The 19,714-nt window shown below is 40.7% G+C and overlaps 1 protein-coding gene across 3 annotated transcripts in view; it reads right to left on the bottom strand.

Annotated features, from left to right (window-relative positions):
- Window positions 1–19,714, bottom strand: part of PTPN14 (protein tyrosine phosphatase non-receptor type 14) — a 204,300-nt gene that overhangs the window by 151,255 nt on the left and 33,331 nt on the right. Inside the window, exon 2 of one of the 3 annotated variants that reach the window (XM_063597171.1) lies at window positions 16,437–16,536. The exons of the other annotated variants lie outside the window; for them this stretch is intronic. The gene's annotated coding sequence lies outside the window, so the exon portion shown is untranslated. The remainder of the gene's footprint in view (window positions 1–16,436; window positions 16,537–19,714) is intronic. 3 annotated transcript variants of the gene reach the window in all.

The following is a 19,714-nucleotide window of genomic DNA, read 5'->3' as shown; positions in this document are numbered from 1 at the left end:
AGAAATCTGAAGCCAGCAAATGACTGCCCTGACTACCCTGGAATGACAACATCTGTGGGGCATGTGGAGCCTCAGGTCCCTCATCATTAACATGAAGAAAAGGCAGATTAGCTTGGAAGGATGGCTGTGAGCATTAGAGGAAAGGTTTAAAAACATCTGGTCCTTGGTAATTATTCATTACTGCTAGAAACTATGTAAAACACTAACAATGAAAAGATTCACCATGCCCAAGAGCAGCTTGAGAAAACTAAATATAGCAAAGATAAAAATGTATTCTTCATTGATAGGCTGTACAATTTTAAGGCAACACCAAAGTTCAAGGAATAATGTGATAAATAGTGCAATTCGTCTCATGGAGCTGGGTAAAATGCCAAATTCGTCTTTTCATATTTTAATAATGTTACAGTGTGACTGTTATTAAGCCATGTGAGAGCTGGTTAAACACAGAAAACTTAATCCATGAAAACAGAGTAAGCATTCTTTTTTTTTGGAGACGGAGTTTCACTCTTTTCACCCAGACTGCAGTCCAGTGGCACTCTCAACTCAGTGCAACCTCCGCCTCCCAGGTTCAAGTGATTCTCCTTCCTCAGCCTCCTGAGTGGCTGGGACTACAGGTGCCCACCACCACACCCTGCTAATTTTTTGTACTTTTTAGTAGAGACGGGGCTTCGCCATGTTGGGCAGGCTGGTCTTGAACTCCTGACCTCAAGTGATCCACCCTCCTCAGCCTCCCAAAGTGCTGGGATTACAGGCATGAATGACCACGCCCAGCCCAAAACAGAGTAAGTATTCTATGAACAATTAGGCTATAAACTCCTTCAGAGGTAACCCTATGCCTCTCTTTTTCCTGTTGAACTCCCACCTAACACTGGGCCTGGAATAATAAACAATATTTAGTGGCTCAATAAACACTAATTAAGGAAATGAATTGGGATCACCAGGTGTAGTATAGAGAAAAACCAAGTTAAATCCATTTTTCATGGCACATAACTTCAAAAGTTATTTTTTAGGCCAGGTGCAGTGGCTCACGCCTGTAATCCCAGCACTTTGGGAGGCCAAGGCCGGTGGATCACAAGTTCAGGAGATCCAGACCATCCTGGCTAACACGGTGAAACCCCATCTCTATAAAAAATACAAAAAATTAGCCAGGCATGGTGGTGGGCGCCTGTAGTCCCAGCTACTGGGGAGGCTGAGGCAGGAGAATGGCATGAACTCAGGAGGCGGAGCTTGCAGTGAGCCGAGACTGTGCCACTGCCCTCCAGCCTGGGCAACGGTGCAAGGCTGTGTCTCAAAAAAAAAAAAAAAAAAAAAAAAAAAGTTATTTTTCAAACCACTTTATAAGGTATGATTGACATACAAAAAGTTGCACATATTTAATGCACAGAACTGAATTTGGGAGCCCTCATAATGATTTTTCATCCCTGGAGGGTTGTTAAATAGGTGCTTCTATGGGGGGAAGAGGGCTGGACCCCCTATTCCACCATCCTACTGATGGCGGTAGGGTCATTTTGAAAAAGTTTTACCATGATAATTAAGAGCCTGAGATTAACAGAGAGAGATCTGTGTTCAACCCAACTCTGTTCTTTACTAGCCAAACAATGATGTGCATTTTATAAACCTGTTTTCCTATATGCAAAATAGCTTCATTGTCCTATAATACAATACAGCTCAGAGTGGTAAACAAGAAAAACATATGCAAATAGTGTGCAACACACAGCAGGTCTTGAAAAATATTTGTAATATTCATTCAACTTATTTTTTATTTATTTATTTTTAGAGACAGGATCTCACTATGTTGCCCAGGCTGGTCTCATACTCCCGGTATCAAGTAACCCTCCCACCTCAGCCTCCTAAAGTGCTGGGATTACAGGCAGGAGCCACTGTGCGGGGCCAACTAAACAGTTTTAGCATTTAAACGTTAAGAAAAAATGTTGAAGACTTGGAACAAATGATCAAAATAAAGACAGAGTGATTTAGTTGTGTAAAAAAGTGTTCCATAATAAAATATAGCACAATAATGTTAAAAATAACAATATCACAGAAAAAAATAGGGAAAACATAAATGAAACTGTGTTATCCTTATGTCAATTATTTGCATAGGATGTATTCAGGCTTCCCTCAGTTTTTGCAGAAGATCTTAGAAAAATTAAGTGAAAAGTTGCTCAAATCTGTCATTTTAAAAACCTATTAGTATTGATTATTGAAAATATATATTACCAGCCTAACTCTACAAAAGTTGACAAAGTATCTCTAAAGGAAATTCCAACCAAAAGGATAAGATCCAATTAAATGAGAGATTCAGAGTTTTAAATTCACACTGTGAAAATTATACTAGCATACACTTGGAGAAACATGTCACTACAAGCAAATTTAAATATAATTTTTGTTAAAAATAAGCAATAACAATAATAAAATGGCAAACACTATACAGTATTTATTATGAAAGGCACTATTCTAAGTACTTTACAGGAACTCATTAAATCTTCAAAACTAATATCTAATGACATGTAAGAGATAATCTGTTCTAAGTATATGTGAGTATTGAAGATGAAGTAGGAAAGACGTTGACTTCTTTTTTAGATATGGCATCTTTGACACAGCTCAGTAATCAGAAGGACTGAATCTTAGAAGAGACTGCAGCCAGAATTTAACGGCAGCTGCCTCGCTTCCATTTTTATGTCTAATATGTAGACGTACATTTGTAAGACAAAATAAACATTTAAAATAGAGTTTAAGAAACAGAAAACTCAAAATTGGCATTCTATTTTCACTTCAAATCTCGGTACAGAATTATTACATTTCAGTCAGCTCTCCTCAGGTTCATTCTTCCCTTTCCTCTCTCAAAGCAAAGTGCAGCACTGTCATATGTGGTCTTGTGATCCCACTAGTGTGATGTTGGTCAATGAACAATTAGTCGGTGTAATTCGGTAAAATCCTATGATGTACTTAGCTGCAGGAAGAACATACACTAATGTCAGCAATGTTGTGAGTCATTTTATTTTATCTGCATATAAAGTGTTTGTATGTGTTCAGCAGCAAACACACCCGACATCACCTACTTCAGTAAGGTTTGCCTTATGGCTTTTTGTTTATTTATTTTAGATCAAAGGTGAGTCTCTGAGCTTCCACAGTAAGGACAAGCCTAGAGCAAATGATGCTTCTTGGGACTCTCATCATTTTGTACATAGAGCTTTCTTGTGATGGAGAAGTGTGAGAAATAGTCAGGAAACTTGGGTGCCTTCCTCAAACACACCTCTTCTGTAGAACCAGAGAATGGTCATAGGAATGCTGCGAATAATGTCACCACTTTCCAATTCCTCCCCAACTAGTAATGAGAATGTGGAAAACTCAGCTTAAAACTAAAGAAAAATCTTTCAATTTACATTATAGAACATTGAACAACTGCCGCTGCCTCTCCGTTAGCCCTACCTCTGCGAAGATCTTTATATTACACTCGAGGAGTCAGAAATACAATAGGAAGGCGACCCACAGTCAATCACCACATAGCCAGATAGGAAACCTTTTAGCCATGGTTGCATCCAAGCACATGGCAAGCACCGGGCAATGGGCAGCTGCCTCAAACACACCATTCCTGAGAACAGACTCAGCATCAGGTACTTCTGATGCATTATTCTCTCCTGATCTTACAGCAAAGCCCTGGAAGCCTGTGCTCTTCCTGTCGCACCAAAACTGCCTTCTGCCCTCAATCATTTTCCCGTAGCTGTCATGTCCAACTTGACGCAAGCAAATGGCAGGCACCCAGGAACAGGGCTCTTAGGACCACAATGTCCACAGAGGTGATGTCCCAGCCCCATCTCTGAATGACAAGAGTAGCACGCCCATTAGCCATGAAATCGTACTAAGACACTTCCACCAAATTACATTATTTCCAAGGCACCACCCTGCTAGGCCCTGGGGAAATGATGGTGAATGAGGCAAGGCACCAGCCTGAATGAGCTTAATCGAGGGGAGACCAATCCCAGGATAAGGGCTGGGTACAGAATGCTGGGGAATTTTCCTGCAGGAGGTAAGGTAACATACTGAATCTGCAGACAAGTAGGACTGGCTTGGACTAGGAAAAAGGAACTACCTTAGAGTAACAGGAAAGACTTGGTACTTACTGCATAAAGAGGGTGAAGGAAAATGAGTTTAGGTTGATCCAAACCCCCAGTGTGTTTAACTTCATCAGAGGTGACACCCTCACCAAGGTAGGGAATATAGGAGAAAAGATAGGTTTGAGGAAAAAGTAGATGAATTCTGTCTAAGAATTCTCTGTTTAAGATACTTGTGGCCAGTCTCATGGAAAGATCCTGACAAGCAGCTGAAATGTGGGGGGCCCCCAACGAGAGGTTACGTATGAGTTCAATGTGGCGGTCATGTAAACAAACCCAGCTGTGAATACCCGCCAGGGAAAAAAAAAAAAGTGTGACAGGAGGACATGGGATCCAATGCTAGATGACACCTGACACCTACATTCAATGGGTGACCAGCAGGAGGAGAACCTTCAACAAACAGTGAAAGGGAACACCCAGGGAAGCAGGAGAAACATCTCGAGCAGGGGACTACCCGAGATGGTAACGCTTCAAGGAGAAGGATCTGGTCAATGTCCAATTCCAAAGGGAGGTCAGATAAGGACTGAAAAACATTCACCATGGCCAACAGGAGATGGCTGGTCCCTTCGGGGGGGTGGGGTGGTCAGTGCCCACACAGTGGTGGAGCTGCCAGCTGCGATGTAAGGAGCTGAGGACGGAATGGGAGATGCAGCAGCCTCAGAACTTTCTCAAGAGGCTTAGCTACAAAGAAAGGAGCTCAGCCTTTCATTACTTTTTCTTAATAGTTTGCAGCTGGGTGCAGTGTCTCACACCTGTAACCCCAAAACTTTGAGAGGACAAAGCTGGAGGATTGCTTGAATTCAGAAATTTGAGACATGCCTGGGCAACACAGCAAGACCTCACCTCTCCCAAAACTTTTTAAAATTAGCCGATGTGGTGGCATGTGTCTGTAGTCCCAGCTACTGGGGAGGCTGAGGCAGGAGGATCACTTGAGTCTGGGAGTTTGAGGCTGCAGTAAGTTATGATTGTGCCACTGGACTCCTGCCTGGACAACAGAGTTAGACTTTGTCTCAAAAAAAATCGAGTTTGTAATAAGCAAAAAATATTCCAACTCAGAGCGAATAGTCAGTTCAGCACAGATTTACAATGAACTCTCTCAGGGTAAACCTAAGCCCAGACACAGAGACAGAGAGACACTGGCCACATAACCATGAATCCACTGCTTAGGCAGCAGTGAGATTACTATGAAGAAGGGAAGCCAAGGACAATTCCTTCGATTACTAAGGAAAGGAAACTAAGACTGATAACAAGTTAGGAATCATCAATAGCATTAATCGAAAAACTTCTCAGAACTGGGAAGAGCCAATTTCCGCTAGCTTTCTTCCTAAATATAAAAACTGGCCAGGCACGGTGGCTCACACCCTGTAACCTCAATGCTATGGGAGGCCACAGTGGGAGGATTGCTTGAGGTCAGGAATTCGAGACCAGATTGGGCAACACAGGAGGCCCCGTCTCTTAAATTTTTTTTTTTAATTTTTTAAATGAGCTGGGTGTTGGTGGCATGTGCCTATAATTCCAGCTACTCCCGAGGCTGAGACGGGAGGACCACCTGAGTTGCAGAGTTCAGGGCTGCAGTAAGTTGTGATGGTGCCACTGCACTCCAACCTGGAAGACAGAGATCCTGTGTCTAAAAGAAGAAAATAAATAAATAAATAAATAAATAAATAAATATAAAAACTATTTCTAATGTTTACAGAATGTTTTTTAAGTAGGCAAGAATGCCAAAACCTTTAATTGGATGTGACAAACGGTAAAAGTGAAACTGCATCTTCGTGGTAGTGGGGTTCTGCCAGGTGGCCAATGCTCATTAACCAGCGATACAGGTGGCTCTCTCCCTGGAGTTAGCCATCAGATAACTGACGCTGCACCCAGCCCAAAACAGCCCCTGTGAGGGGAGGGAGGCCTCGAATTTTTCTTTGCTCCCTTTATTTTCTTTTAAAAATCTTTTTCCAGTCCAGATGACTGGTCCTCATAAATAAGAATGTCTCGGTGGCATGTGCAGCGTAACACACTAACATCTGCTAACAAGAGCGCGGGTTTTTTTTTTTTTCCATGTTTTGTACTGAGGAAAGGACCACTTTATATTGTCTCTACACAGCTGTGTTTAAGTTAAATGAAAATTCGATAGCAATCATTCTACTAGTCTCTAAAAGATGACAAACTATTCATGGATATCACCTGCTTTCTTTGCCAGGAATGAGTCATAAAACTTCCGTGATATGTAAATGTTATTTGCAAAAGAAAAAAAACTTCACAGTTCCACATACTTTAAAAAACAAACTATGAAAGGTATATGGTCTTAGTCAAAGGTAAGGAATGGTTAACCATTATTCATTCTGAGCAGTAGGTCTCATCAAAGATTAGGTGTATCTCTGGCATGTTGCAGGGATTAACCATTAATCCACTGGCTAACAATCTCCACTACCATGCCCCACCCCCATCCTTTTCAGCCCTCCATGTCTGCAAACCAGAAAGGCAGGAATGCCTCCTGTCTCTAAGGCTACAGATATGATTAATCCTGCATCCATGCTCTATCAGTAAAGGACATCTCAGAAGTCAAGACACAGCATATATACCTTTTATAATTAATCCTGAGTCAGTATAGCTCATCCTAGAAGAACACTTTCAAGACATATATAGAACACCTTTTAACAATGAAACTACAAATCAGCTGTCACAGAGTTAAATTTGTTCTTCTCTAGGATTTGGGGACAGTAGACATGACCACTATTTGCACCAAACTGATGTAATCAACTTTCTTTTGTTCCAGTCAATATCAATTACAGGCATATCTCGGAGACATTGTGGGTTTGGCTCCATACCACTGCGATAAAACGAATCTCACAATAAAGCAAGTCACACAAACTTTTTGCTTTCCCAGTGCATATAAAAGTTATGTTTGTTTTACACTATTAGTCTATAAAGTGTGCAAACGCATCATGTCTAAAAAGCCAATGTTACCTTAATTTTAAAATGCTTTATTGTAGTCCCCACTACTCAGGAGGCTGAGGCGGAAGGATCCATTGAACCCAGGAGTTCCAGGCTGCAGTGAGCTATGATTGAACCTGTCAATAGTCACAGCACACCGGCCTGCGCAACATAATGAGACTCTATCTCTAAGAAAAAAAGAATACTGTATTGCTAAAAAAGGCTAAGGATCATCTAAGCCTTCAGCAAGTCCTAATGTTTTTGCTGGTGGAGGGTCTTGCCTTGATGTTGATGGCTGCTGATCAGCATGGTGGCTGCTGGAAGTTGGGTGGCTATGGCCATTTCTTAAAATAAAGACAATGAAGTTTGCCATATCAGTTGACTCTTCCTTTCATGAAAGATTTCTCTGGAGAACCCAATGCTGTTTGACAGCATTTTACCCACAGTAGAGTATCTTTCCAAATTGGAGTCAATCCTCTCACACTCTGCCACTGCTTTATCAACTAAGTATATGTTATATTCTAAATCCTTTCTTGTCGTTTTAACAATGTTCACAGCATCATCACCAGGAGTAGATTCCATCTCAGGAAACCACTTTTTTTGCTCATCCATAAAAAGTAACCCTCATCCTTTCAAGTTTTATCATGAGACCGCAGCAATTCAGTCCCATATTCAGGCTCCACTTCTAATTCTAGTTCTCTTGCTATTTCCACCACCTCTGCAGTTACTTCCTCTGCTAAAGTTTGAACCCCTCAAAATCATTCATGAGACTTGGAATCAACATCTTCCAAACTCCTGTTATTATTATTTTAACCTCCTCTCATGAATTGGGAATGTTGTTAATGGCACTGAGAATGGTAAATCCATTCCAGGTCTGCAATTTACTCTGCCCAGATCCATCACAGGAAACACTATCTACGGCAGCTATAGCCTTAAAAAATGTAGTTCTTAAATAATAAGACTTGAAAGTCGAAATTACTCCTTGATCCATGGGCTGCTGAATGGATGCTGTGTTAACAAGCATGAAAGCAACGTTCATCTTCTTATACATCTCCATCAGAACTCTTGGGTGACAAGATGCATTGTCAATGAGCAATAACATTTTGAAAGAAATTTTGTTAGAGCCGTAGGTCTCAACAGTGAGCTTAAAATATTCAGTAAACCATGCTGAAAACAGATGTGCTATCGTCCAGGCTTTGTTGTTCCATTTACAGAGCACAGGTAGAGTAGATTTAGCATAATTCTTAAAGACTCTAGGATTTGGGGAATGATCAATGAGCACTTACTTCAACTTAAAGTCATCAGCTGCAATAGCCCCTAAGAAGAAAGCCTGTCCCTTGAAGTTTTGAAGCCAGGCACTGACTTCTCCCTAGCTATGAAATTTCTAGAAAAGGCTGTTTCATCCACATTGAAAATCTGTTATTTAGTGTAGCCACCTTCATCAGTGATCTTAGCTAGATCTTCTGGATAACTTGCTGCAGCTTCTACATCAGCACTTGCTGCTTAAACTTGCACTTTCATGTTATGGAGACAGCTTCTTTCCTTAAACTTCATCAATCAACCTCTGCTAGCTCCAGCTTTTCTTCTGCAGCTTTCTCACCTCTCTCAGTCTTCACAGAATTGAAGAGAGTTAGGGCTTAGCTCGGGATTAGGCTTTAGCTTAAGGAAAGTTTGTGGTTGGTTCAATCTATCCAGACCACTCAATTTTTCTCCCTATTAGCAATAAGGCTGTTTTGCTGTTGCTGTTGCACATGTTATCATTCATGTGGTTCACTGGAGTAGCAATTTTTATTTCTTTCAAGAACTTTTCCTTTCAGTCACAACTTAGCAAACTGGCACAAGAGGATTATAAATCATGCTACTATAAAGACACATGCACACGTATGTTTATTGCAGCACTATTCACAATAGCAAAGACTTGGAACCAACCCAAATGTCCATCAGTGATAGACTGGATTAAGAAAATGTGGCACACATACACCATGGAATACTATACAGCCATAAAAAATGATGAGTTCACATCCTTTGTAGGGACATGGATGAAGCTGGAAACTATCATTCTGAGCAAACTATTGCAAGGACAGAAAACCAAACACCGCATGTTCTCACTCGTAGGTGGGAATTGAACAATGTGAACACTTGGACACAGGGTGGGGAACATCACACACCGGGGCCTTTCAGGTAGCTTTCAGGCTATCTTGGCTTTCAATGTCTCCCTCACTAAATTTAATCATTTCTAGATGTTGCTGAGGTAACTGTAGGGTTCTTAATTGGCCTAATTTCAATATTGTTGTGTCTCAGGGAATAGGGAGGCGGGAGGAGAGGGAGAGATAAGGGAGGGAGTGGCTGGGCCATAGAACAGTCAAAACACACACAACTTTTATCAATTTAGTTTGCCATCTTATGTGGCACGGTTTGTGACACCCCAAAACAACTACAACATTAACATCAAAGATCCCTGATCACAGATCACTTTAACAGATATCAAGATAATGAAAGCGTCTGAAATATTGTGAGAAATGCCAAAATGTGACACAGAGACTTGAAGTAAGCACGTGCTGTTGGAAAAACAGACTTGCTCAATGCATGGTTGTCACAAACCTTCCATCTATACAAGAAAACAGCAATACCTGTGAAACGCAATAAAATGGTGTATGCCTGTAATGACATTGCAATGAAATATAAAGATCACTTATTTACTTTTCCTATAGGTCCACTTTAGTTTTTCAATCCTTTCTAAATACACTAAACTCTGCCATTATCAGATGGTTCAGCTTTCTGAATAAAAACTCACACTCAGTTCTACTTCTCCTTCACCTGATTTGCCCTCCCAATCTCACCCCAAAAAGTTTAATCAGCTTCCATAGAGAAGTGCTCTCAGGATGTAAGGCAATCCCTCTACTTTGGACACATAGCTAGAGACCATCTCCATATGTTTGGACTTGGTCTGGGCAGTTCTATGCCTTGGCTACCACACAGTAGGTCCTCTGTGAATGAATGATCTGCCCTCCAAGTGCTTAAAGCCAGAGGCCACAGTCCCCAGGTATAGTTATCAATTTGTTTTTTGTTTTGTTTTTTTTTTAAGAGATGAGGTCTTGCTCTGTCACCTAGGCTGAAGTGCAGTGGCACAATCACAACTCACTGCAGCCTCGAACTGCTGGGCTCAAGCAAGTCTCCCACCTCAGCTCCTGAGTATCTGTGACTACAGGCACACATGCCACCAGGCCAAACTAAGTTTTTGGGTTTTTTTTTATTTTTAAAACCACATCTCGCTGTGTTGCCCAAGCTGATCTCAAACTCCTGGTGTCAAGTGATCCTCCTGCTTTCCAAGTCACTAGGATTACAAGGCATAAGCCACTGCTAGTTGCTGATTCTTTAACAGCTTCTGAAGTTAGGCTGAATGGATAACCTTTTGCCTCTCTGTGCAAAAAAGCAATCACCTTGAGAAGACTTTCCCGTACTACAAAAGGTACTAATAAAAAATACGTTTTTATAACTCTTCAAAACTCACACTTAAATTGTGTGACTCAATTTAAAAACACAGACTACCAAATTGTAAAATACAAAAGCATCACTAATAAGCACATGAAAAGATGCTTAGCAACACTAATCATCAGTAGAAATCAAAGCCACAGTGAGACAATGAGGTATCACCTCACAGGATGGCCCTTATCAAAAAAAAAGAAAGAAAGAAAGAAAAGAAAATAACAAGTGTTGGCGAGGATGTGGGAAAAATTGGAACTCTTGTGCACTGTTGGTGGGAATACAGAATGGTGCAGCTGCTACAGAAAACAGTTCAGCAGTACCTTTAACAAATTAAAAACAGAATTCCCTTAGGATCTATGGATTCTCTTTCTGAGTATAGACCCAAAAGAATTTAAAACAGAGTCTTGAAGAGATATTTGCACACCCATGTCACAGCAGCATTATTCATGGCAGGCAAAAGGTGGAAGCAACCCAAGTGTCCATCAACACATGAATGGTTGGATAAACAACTTGTGGTCTATACATACAATGGAAGGAAATCCTGATACATGCTACAACATGGATGAACCTTGAGGATATTATGCTGAGTGGATTAAGTGTTCTGTCTTTTTTTAGATTCTATAATTCTCTGTTTGGCATCCATCACAGGGCCAGTTGCTATAAACTACATTGTATTATTTTCTGCCTTCTCGATGGTCTTAGATTTGTGGCCTTGCTGACTGGGGAAAGGCTGCATCTCCCAGGGCTAGTCAATTCTTAGAGGGCTAGTAAATTCTGAGGCCCCTGCCCCAGCACATCTTCCACAGGCAAACTCACCAACTCAGTGCCCACACCCCCAACCATCTCCTTTATCAAAAGCCAGTGTTCCATCTTGCCTTAAATCCACCCAGGGCCACCCACCAGACTGCTGTACCCCACAGCCTACCAGATTTACTCAAACTTGCCAGTCTTAGCTGCTTACCCTGTCCTACCTCACCTTTCCTAAGGAAAACAAAATAAGGGTTTGGCCTAGGCTGTCCCCTCACTCCTTCTGCCTCCTAACCAATCCTGCTGCTTCTCCATGTGGCCCTATAGGGTTTGGCATGCTCCTTCTTCTTAGGAAATTTAATAAAATTAAAATCCCTTGGGTACAACTGACACAATCAGTCAGTCACAAAAAGCCAAATTCTGTATGATTCCATTTATATGAACTATCTAAAGTAGTAAAGTTCATGGAAACAGAGCAGAATGGGGGTTACCAGGGGCTGAGGGCAGGAGAAAATGGAGAGGTGTTGTTTAATGGGTGGAGTTTCAGTTTTGCAAGATGAAAATTTCTGGAGATTGCAGCACAACTAATGAATTGCACACTTAAAAAATTTTATGTCTTTTTCACTACAATGTTTTTAGATGGTAAAAAAATACATATTATTTTTTGAGACAGCATCTCGCTCTGTTGCCCAGGCTAGAGTGCAGTAATGCAATCTTGGCTCACTGCAACCTCTCTCTCCAGGCTCAAGCAATCCTCCCACCTCAACCTCTCAAGTAGCTGGGACCACAGGCGCACATCATCATGCCTGGTTAATTTTTGTGGTTTTTTTGTAGAGACAAGTTTTTGCCATGTTGGCCAGGCTGGTCTTGAACTCCTAGACTCATGCGATCTGCCCGCCTCAGCCTCCCAAAATACTGAGATTACAGGCATGAGCTACCGCACCCAGCCAAAAAATAAGTTTTTAAATCAATTTTAAAATCCCCACCAAGAATCCTGGTCCAAACACCAATTCAAACTAGAAGGATGTAACCTTTGAAGTACACATGGTCTATATACTTAGCTGAAAAATGAAAAATGATCTGGTCTGGGATAGGAAGCAGCAGAAAAACCTAAAAGATAGTTGGGGGAAGCAGTAGGAAAGTTGGAAACTGGCTGCCTGTAAGTGTAATGCAGTCCACAAATATTCATTCAATCATCTGTTCAACAAGCATGTACTTAGTACCTACTATGTGCCAAGCACTGTTTTAGATGCTGTGCAAGTGGCAGTAAACAAAACAGATTTAAGACCCTGCTTACAATCTGATGTTTGTTTGGCTCAGTGTTCTTTAAAAATTTGAACATGTTGCCACCATTTAAACATCAAAATATCTCACATAAAAATACTGATTTCCATTAGTTCTTCAAAAAAAAAAAAATCTGATAGCACTGGCCTGAATTTCAGTCTAGGCACTTAAACATCAAAATATCTCACATAAAAATACTGATTTCCATTAGTTCTTCAAAAAAAAAAAAATCTGATAGCACTGGCCTGAATTTCAGTCTAGGCACAATTATCTAGGACTTAACTGACTACCCTCATTGACAGGGCAAGCATTCTCTTCTTGGCCACAGTCCCACCACTCTCTGTGAGCTACGGGTGTGCTTTACTCATTTACTCTTCCTGCCTAGCCCCATAGGCATTTGGATTTTTAACCTGCATTCCATCTTGTGCCTGGGCTTCCAAGTCAGATTTCACAAAGTTCGAATCCCACATCTGCTACTGCTAGCTGTGTCAGTTGAGCTATATTTTTTCTGTCTCGGTTTCTCGATCGGTAAAATGGGGGCAATAATAATGGTATCTATTTCATAGCGTTGTCATAAAGATTAAATGAGATAATGTGTGCAAGGTGGGTAGCACAGTGCTTGGCAAAAGTCGATTCTCATTAAATTCCTGATATTTTTATTATTTTTGGTTGCTGTGTTATTACTCTTGTTCACCATCACCATCATTAGAACCAGCAGCAGCAGCAGCAGCAGGATTGCAAGAAAAATACTTAAAATAGGGACAGAATTTCAGGACCTGCCCAATTGTGAAAGGTCCCCTTCTTGTACCATTCCTCCCCCTCCCTCAATTTTCCTTTTTTCTCTCCTTGTCTTTTTTTAAATCCAGGATAATTTTGAAAGTTGACTCAGTAACTCCAGGGGGTCTTTTACCATCTGGATGCTCCCAGGCTACAAATTCCAGAGCAGCGGGCAGAGTCAACATATAACCTCAGGGGGCAAAATTAACAGTCTGAGGTAGTCCTCAAACAGGATAAAACACCCTATTTTAAAAGGCAATAAACCTAGTGCTTGAAAGGCCTCAAACCCTCTACAAAGATATCATGAAGCCACGACTATGATTTTAAGACATGCCACATGTATGGGTCCTACTGATGCATAAGAATTGCTCTGGGCCACTCACCCACCATCCCGTAGATGCAGCATTTGAGGGAAGATTTTCCAAATTTGCCATATAGACTTAGAGCAGTCCTCTATGGATAGGAAAGTATGAACCAGTGGTTTTACAACTGAAAATTTACAGGGAATTTGTAAAGGTGCAGATTGCCAACAGATTCCCAGACTCTCTCTACTAGACAGTCTGATTCCCTGAGCCTGGGGTCCCCCTCGATGGTGCTGGTGCCTGAGTTTTAATGTGCTCCCGGGCAGGCGGGCGGGGCTGACTCAGGCAGTCCCCATACTACTGAAAATAATACTGAGGATGTGTGCCAACTCCTCCATCATCCAAACAAGCCTTCACCCCATGACCCCAGCTCAAACCACTTTGTGCAACACCACACATTTAAGGCTGCAAAAGAGACTTGCAGTGTGCCCTCCAGTCCTTCCTCTTTAGAAGGGAAATAAGAACTGTTGAGAGAATTGAACAAAGCAGAGAATCTGAGAGCCCCTAAACCCAGCGTGTGGACCAGAGCAGGCACTGGAGGCATCGGTACAAGTCACATACTAAGCAGAACTTTGTTCGGTCGCCTGGCAGCTCCCCTCCTGTAGCCAACAATAAACAAGCATCCATCTCTCTCCATCATCCACTGCCGTGACCAAGCAGGACTAACAGCAAGAACAGAAATTCTTCCTCCTATTACATCTTCTAAATAAATCAAATGGCAACAGAGCCCAGGGAATGGCAGCGTTTCCATGCCTTTTGACCAGTCAACTATCAATAAATCAGGAGAGAAATCCCTCCGTAAGTAGAAAAAAGCCTTATTTCAGTGATTAAAAGACAATGAAAAATTTACACATTAGTTAATGGAGTTTTTAAAAACTGAGTTCAGCATCTGGGAGAAAAAATACTCTTAGATGTAAAAGTATCCACTAGTCACTTATTTTTTTTTTAACGATAATATGTCTATCTTCCTGCCAGCACCACACTCTTTTGTTTATTGGAGATTTGTAGTGAGTTTTGAAATTAGAAAATGTGAGTCTTCCTATTTTTTTTCCAAGATTGTTTGACTACTAAGGGTATATTGTAATTCTATATATATTTTAGGATCAGCTTCTCTATTTAAGAAAAAAAAATAAGCCAGTAGGGTTTTAGTAAAGATTGCACTGAATCTATATATTGCTTTGTGTAGTGCTATCATGTTAATAACAGCTTCCAATTCATAAGTAGGGAATATCTTTTCATTTATTTAAATCTGATATTTCTGTCATTGATGTTTTGTGGTTTTTCAGTGTGCCTCCTTAGAGAAATTTGTTTCTAAATATTTCAACATTTTTAGTGCTATTGCAACAGGAATTGTTTTCTGAATTTCGTCTTAGCATTCTCTATTGCTAGCATAAAAACAAATGATTCTCAAATGTGAAAAAAAGAAAAAAAAACTGAGTCAGGATACTTACTGAATTTTTAATCCCATAAAAGGGATTTTCCTTTCTACTTCCTTCTCTTGAGAAATATCTTGCTATTTCACTGACCCTGGAAAAGTTACCTTTGGCAAAGTACAATTTTCCTGGAAAAACTGCAATTGGGCTGATATTCTCAGTTAGGCCTGCTATATCTGATAAAGAGCTTTGTACTCAACTTTTCAAAGCTCTTAATACCTAGGTATAATTTCCTGCACTCCTCTTTCGATAACATAAAAGCAGGAAGTACACCTCCACCTCACCCCAGAGGAGCTAGATTAACCCTGCCACTGCCAGGTTCTCAAGAAAATTTCTCTGTATTGGCACCTGCATAGCTGATGAGCCCAATATTAAAATAAAACAAATTTTTGCTTCTACAGTGTCTTCACCCTTCCTTTTTTCACAGTTGAAGCCACACTATTGAAGGGGTAGGAATAATTTCTCTATGACGTCTTGTGTGTTTTGGTTTTGTTTTCAGTGCCAACAATGCAAGAGGCCAAGGTACCATATACGAATTGAAAAGTAATTCACAGCCCTTCAGAGTATCCTTTGCAAGGATGGCAGTGACCAGTGAGAGACATTGCTGTCCCCACTGAAATATATTTAAAAGAGTCATCACTGTGCAGTGTATGCTGGGCTGATATGACATCTGCCAGAAAGCTAGCATTCCTATAAAAGCGGACAGTTTATTAAGATATGTTGACTTTCCTGCTGGACATCATTCTTGCCAGATTAGCACCAGAGCAAAACAAACACAAAATGTGGTTGGTAAAGTTTGTTTGAAGTTACCTACTACTAACAGCTTACCGCGGCAATACATAGTATTACCAGGACTGTAAATATTTATTTTCCTTGGGTATACATTCAAAGGAAATAGAAAGGCAATGTTTGTTTGAAAACACTGAATTAATTTTGATATTGAAAAAAAAACTCAGGCAGGCAGGTGCTAAGTGTTCCACCTAGGGAAATTATAATCTTTACAAACAGAAAATGCACACACATTCCTTTGCTACTATCATATCCCCACTTGATAGCAATTCCTGTTCCCCACCCCACCCCACTCCACCTACGCTACGCACCAGGCATACTCCTCCTGGCTTCTGGACAATGCCTTGAACTTTAAGGCACCTGCTCTCCTCTCTCACAGTTCATGTTCCCTCTTTCCTCCTGGAGAAATTCTTTCTCATCTTCCCACCAAATATGTCCTATCCAACCTTCCAGGCCCAGCTATCTCCTCCGCTCCTAAGGCTGTCACCTGTCATCCAGGCAAATGTAATCGGTCCTACCTCTAAGCCTTTACAATGTCGTGTCCACATCTTTCACAGGGCAATTGCCAGCCCTGCACAGCTACCTCCTTCTGCCTCAAGGACACGGTCACCTCCATTTCTGTGAAGACATGGTCAGTGTACTATAAAATTTCCGCATAAACAAACTTTATGTATGTATGACAAAATGCATGATATGTCTTCCTTTCTGAAATAATTACTGCATCAAAACTTAAGGATCCTAAATGGAGAAGGGAAAAGCCTTCAAGTATGTCTCCTTGGCACACTAACCACCAAGGTTAAGATTAACTCAAGACAAAGTGCACATTGAATCTAAAGAAGCTTGAGATGGTACTGCTAGGTCAACTCACCAAATTTAATGAGCATAATACTAAAAAAAAAAAAAAAAAAAAGTAAAGTAAGAAATACCCAAAAATCTAATCATAGCACTAGCCAGAGGCCATAAATGAAAATATGCAGGAACACATCAGCAAAGTGAAACTTACCTTTCTTCTGAGATGACACGGAAAGAAAAATATAACTGGAGGCAGGAGGAGTAGGGAGGGAAAGGGACCCTTCCCTAGTCTCTCTAGACTATACAAAGTTTTATATCCGTGATCCGAGGCAGGCGGATAGCTTGAGCTCAGGAGTTTGAGACCAGCCTGGCCAACATAGCGAAACTGTGTCTCTATAAAAAATACAAAAATTATCCAGGAGTCGTGGCACATGCCTGTAATCCCAGCTACTCTAGAGGCTAAGGTGGGAGGATCACTTGAGCCTGGGAGGCAAGGGTTGCAGTGAGCCAAGATCGTGCCACTGCACTCCAGCCTGGGTGACAGAGAGAGACTCAATCTCTAAAAATAAAATAAAATATAGAAAGCTTATAATATAAAGACCTCTAAAGAAGGTACTTAAAATATAAAAAACTTATAAAATCCTCCCCAGAAGGAACAATGCGTTGGTATCTTTTCATAACCCCTGAGCTACCATATTTATTTCACCTAGCACATGGTAAACAATAAATGTTTGTCAAAAGATTGAACTGGGTACTGTATCCGAAAATCCATCATGGATGCGATGAATTTCTCTTCCCGAGGATGAAATTATTGTTTTGGAGAAGATGGGAAAACACATCATGTAAAAATGTCAGAGATATTTCTACCCCACTAAAATATGACACCAATATATCCAAACCACTACTCTCTATTCGCCACTACTAATAAAAGAAACTCCCTAACCAGATTCAGAAACAGCCCTTTTAGAATCTGATAAATGATATCCCCAGAATGACAATAGTTTATTTCACATCTTCATTTCATTAAGGTCATTAAGCATATTAAATATGTTACATTACATAAACTATTCCAAATATAGGCTTTTGTCTTGAATAGTATTATCCTCTATTATCCACTGTGGTAGATGATCTATTTCACAAAGAATGAAAAACAGTAGATAATGACCAAGGAATTTATTCATACAGAGAGGATGAGACTTCAAAAATGAACTTCCTCTGGGTTCTCTTGAGCCCAAGGACTGAAACCATTTAAAATCCCACTGGGCAGATCGGTTGGCTGGGTGCAAGTGGGACAGAACAAGGAAGGGGTACAGTTACCCTATTATTTGTGCTACTTCTAAATACAACAGCTATTCACTTTATTTTAGATAAAGTTATATTCAGCTAAACTGAAACAAAAAAAGAGGTAAAATTAAGTAACTACGCTACCCAAAAAAAAGTCTTTATGTTCAGGCAGCAAGATAAATAAATGTTAGTTTGAGGAAAATGTCCTAAGAATATCTGCCTTGTGTTCTGTTTTATATTTTAGGTATGTTGGCTTTAAACTAATTTCCTAGATAATTTGATCATTGCCTTTAATTAAAAAGAACAAAACGAAACAGGCTAGGCACAGCAGCTCATGCCTGTAATCCTAGCACTTTGGGAGTCCAAGGCAAGCAGATCACCTGAGGTCAGGAGTTCAAGACCAGCCTGGCCAACATGGTGAAACCCCACCTCCACTAAAAATACAAAAATCAGCCAGGCATGGTGGTGGGCACCTGTAATCCCAGCTACTTGGGAGGCTGAGGGAGGAGAATTGCTTGAACCTGGGAGATGCAGGCTGCAGTGAGCTGAGATCATGACACCGCACTCCAGCCTGGGTGACAGAGCAAGACTCTGTCTCAAAAAACAAAACAAAACAAAACTCAACAATCAAGAGGGAAGCACCTTTATACAGCATTGCATTCCTGTATCAAAGCCCTCACCACTCCAAAAATGATCTGACTGAGTCTGTTCCTCTACCCCCATCTCCAACTAGAAGCACCTTATTTATTTTCAGAGTTACTGCCCCAAACTTGCAACACAGTGAGTTCTCAATAATGCCTGCTGGTCCATAATATACTGAAGTAACTTCCTAATATACATTGATACATTCCAGGGACAGTTTCAGATACTAAAGCACTCTTATTTGTATAGCAGGCTAACACTAAATTATTCTTATTTACTTGTTAAACCAATCCTGCCTAGCCTTCTGCTAGGTGATAGAGATAATCGCTTGCATATACTGTTTTTTGAGTAGCATATTACATGAAAGTTCTTTCAAATTAATCTGGATTATTAATATTCACAAAGAGTTTTAACTCTCCCGCCCCATGAAATCTTTTATTCAAAATATAAGCAAGCAGGCTGGGTGTTGTGGCTCATGCTTGTCATCCTAGCACTTTGGGAGGCCAAGGGGGGCGGACGGCTTTAGCGCAGGAGTTCAAAACCACCTGGACAACAAAGAAAGTTCTGTCTCTACAAAAAATAAAAAATTAGCTGGGCATGGTGGCTAGCGCCTATAGTACCAGCTACTTGGGAGGGTGAGGTGGGAGGATCCCTTGAGCCCGCGGGGTTCGAGGCCACAGTAAGCTATGATCGTGCCACTGCACTCCAGCCTGAGTGACAGAGCAAAACCCTGTCTCAAAAAAAAAAAAAAAATATATATATATATATGCAGAGCAGTCAGGTATGAATCAGTCTGTCTGCCCATCATTTGGTAGAGATGCAATGAGAAAATGAACAACAGCTAAGCCGGCAATGACTACTGACCCCAGAGCTTACTATGTGGCAGGCTTTCTTGAGGAGAAAAGGTTATGAACGTCTTATCCAAAGAAACTGTCCTCTTTTCTTTTGATTCTCTACAAACTACATCTAAACCAATAAATATATAGTAACAATAAAAATGACGAAACTGAGAAGGTTTTAGAATGCTTTTGTTTTAAATTAGACTGTGGTAAACAATGGAATCAAGTCATCAACTCCA

Source organism: Pan paniscus, chromosome 1, assembly GCF_029289425.2.
Source record: "Pan paniscus chromosome 1, NHGRI_mPanPan1-v2.0_pri, whole genome shotgun sequence".
Taxonomy (NCBI): domain Eukaryota; kingdom Metazoa; phylum Chordata; class Mammalia; order Primates; family Hominidae; genus Pan; species Pan paniscus.
Note: the sequence above shows the minus strand (reverse complement) of the source record. Positions and strands in the feature narration are given on the sequence as shown.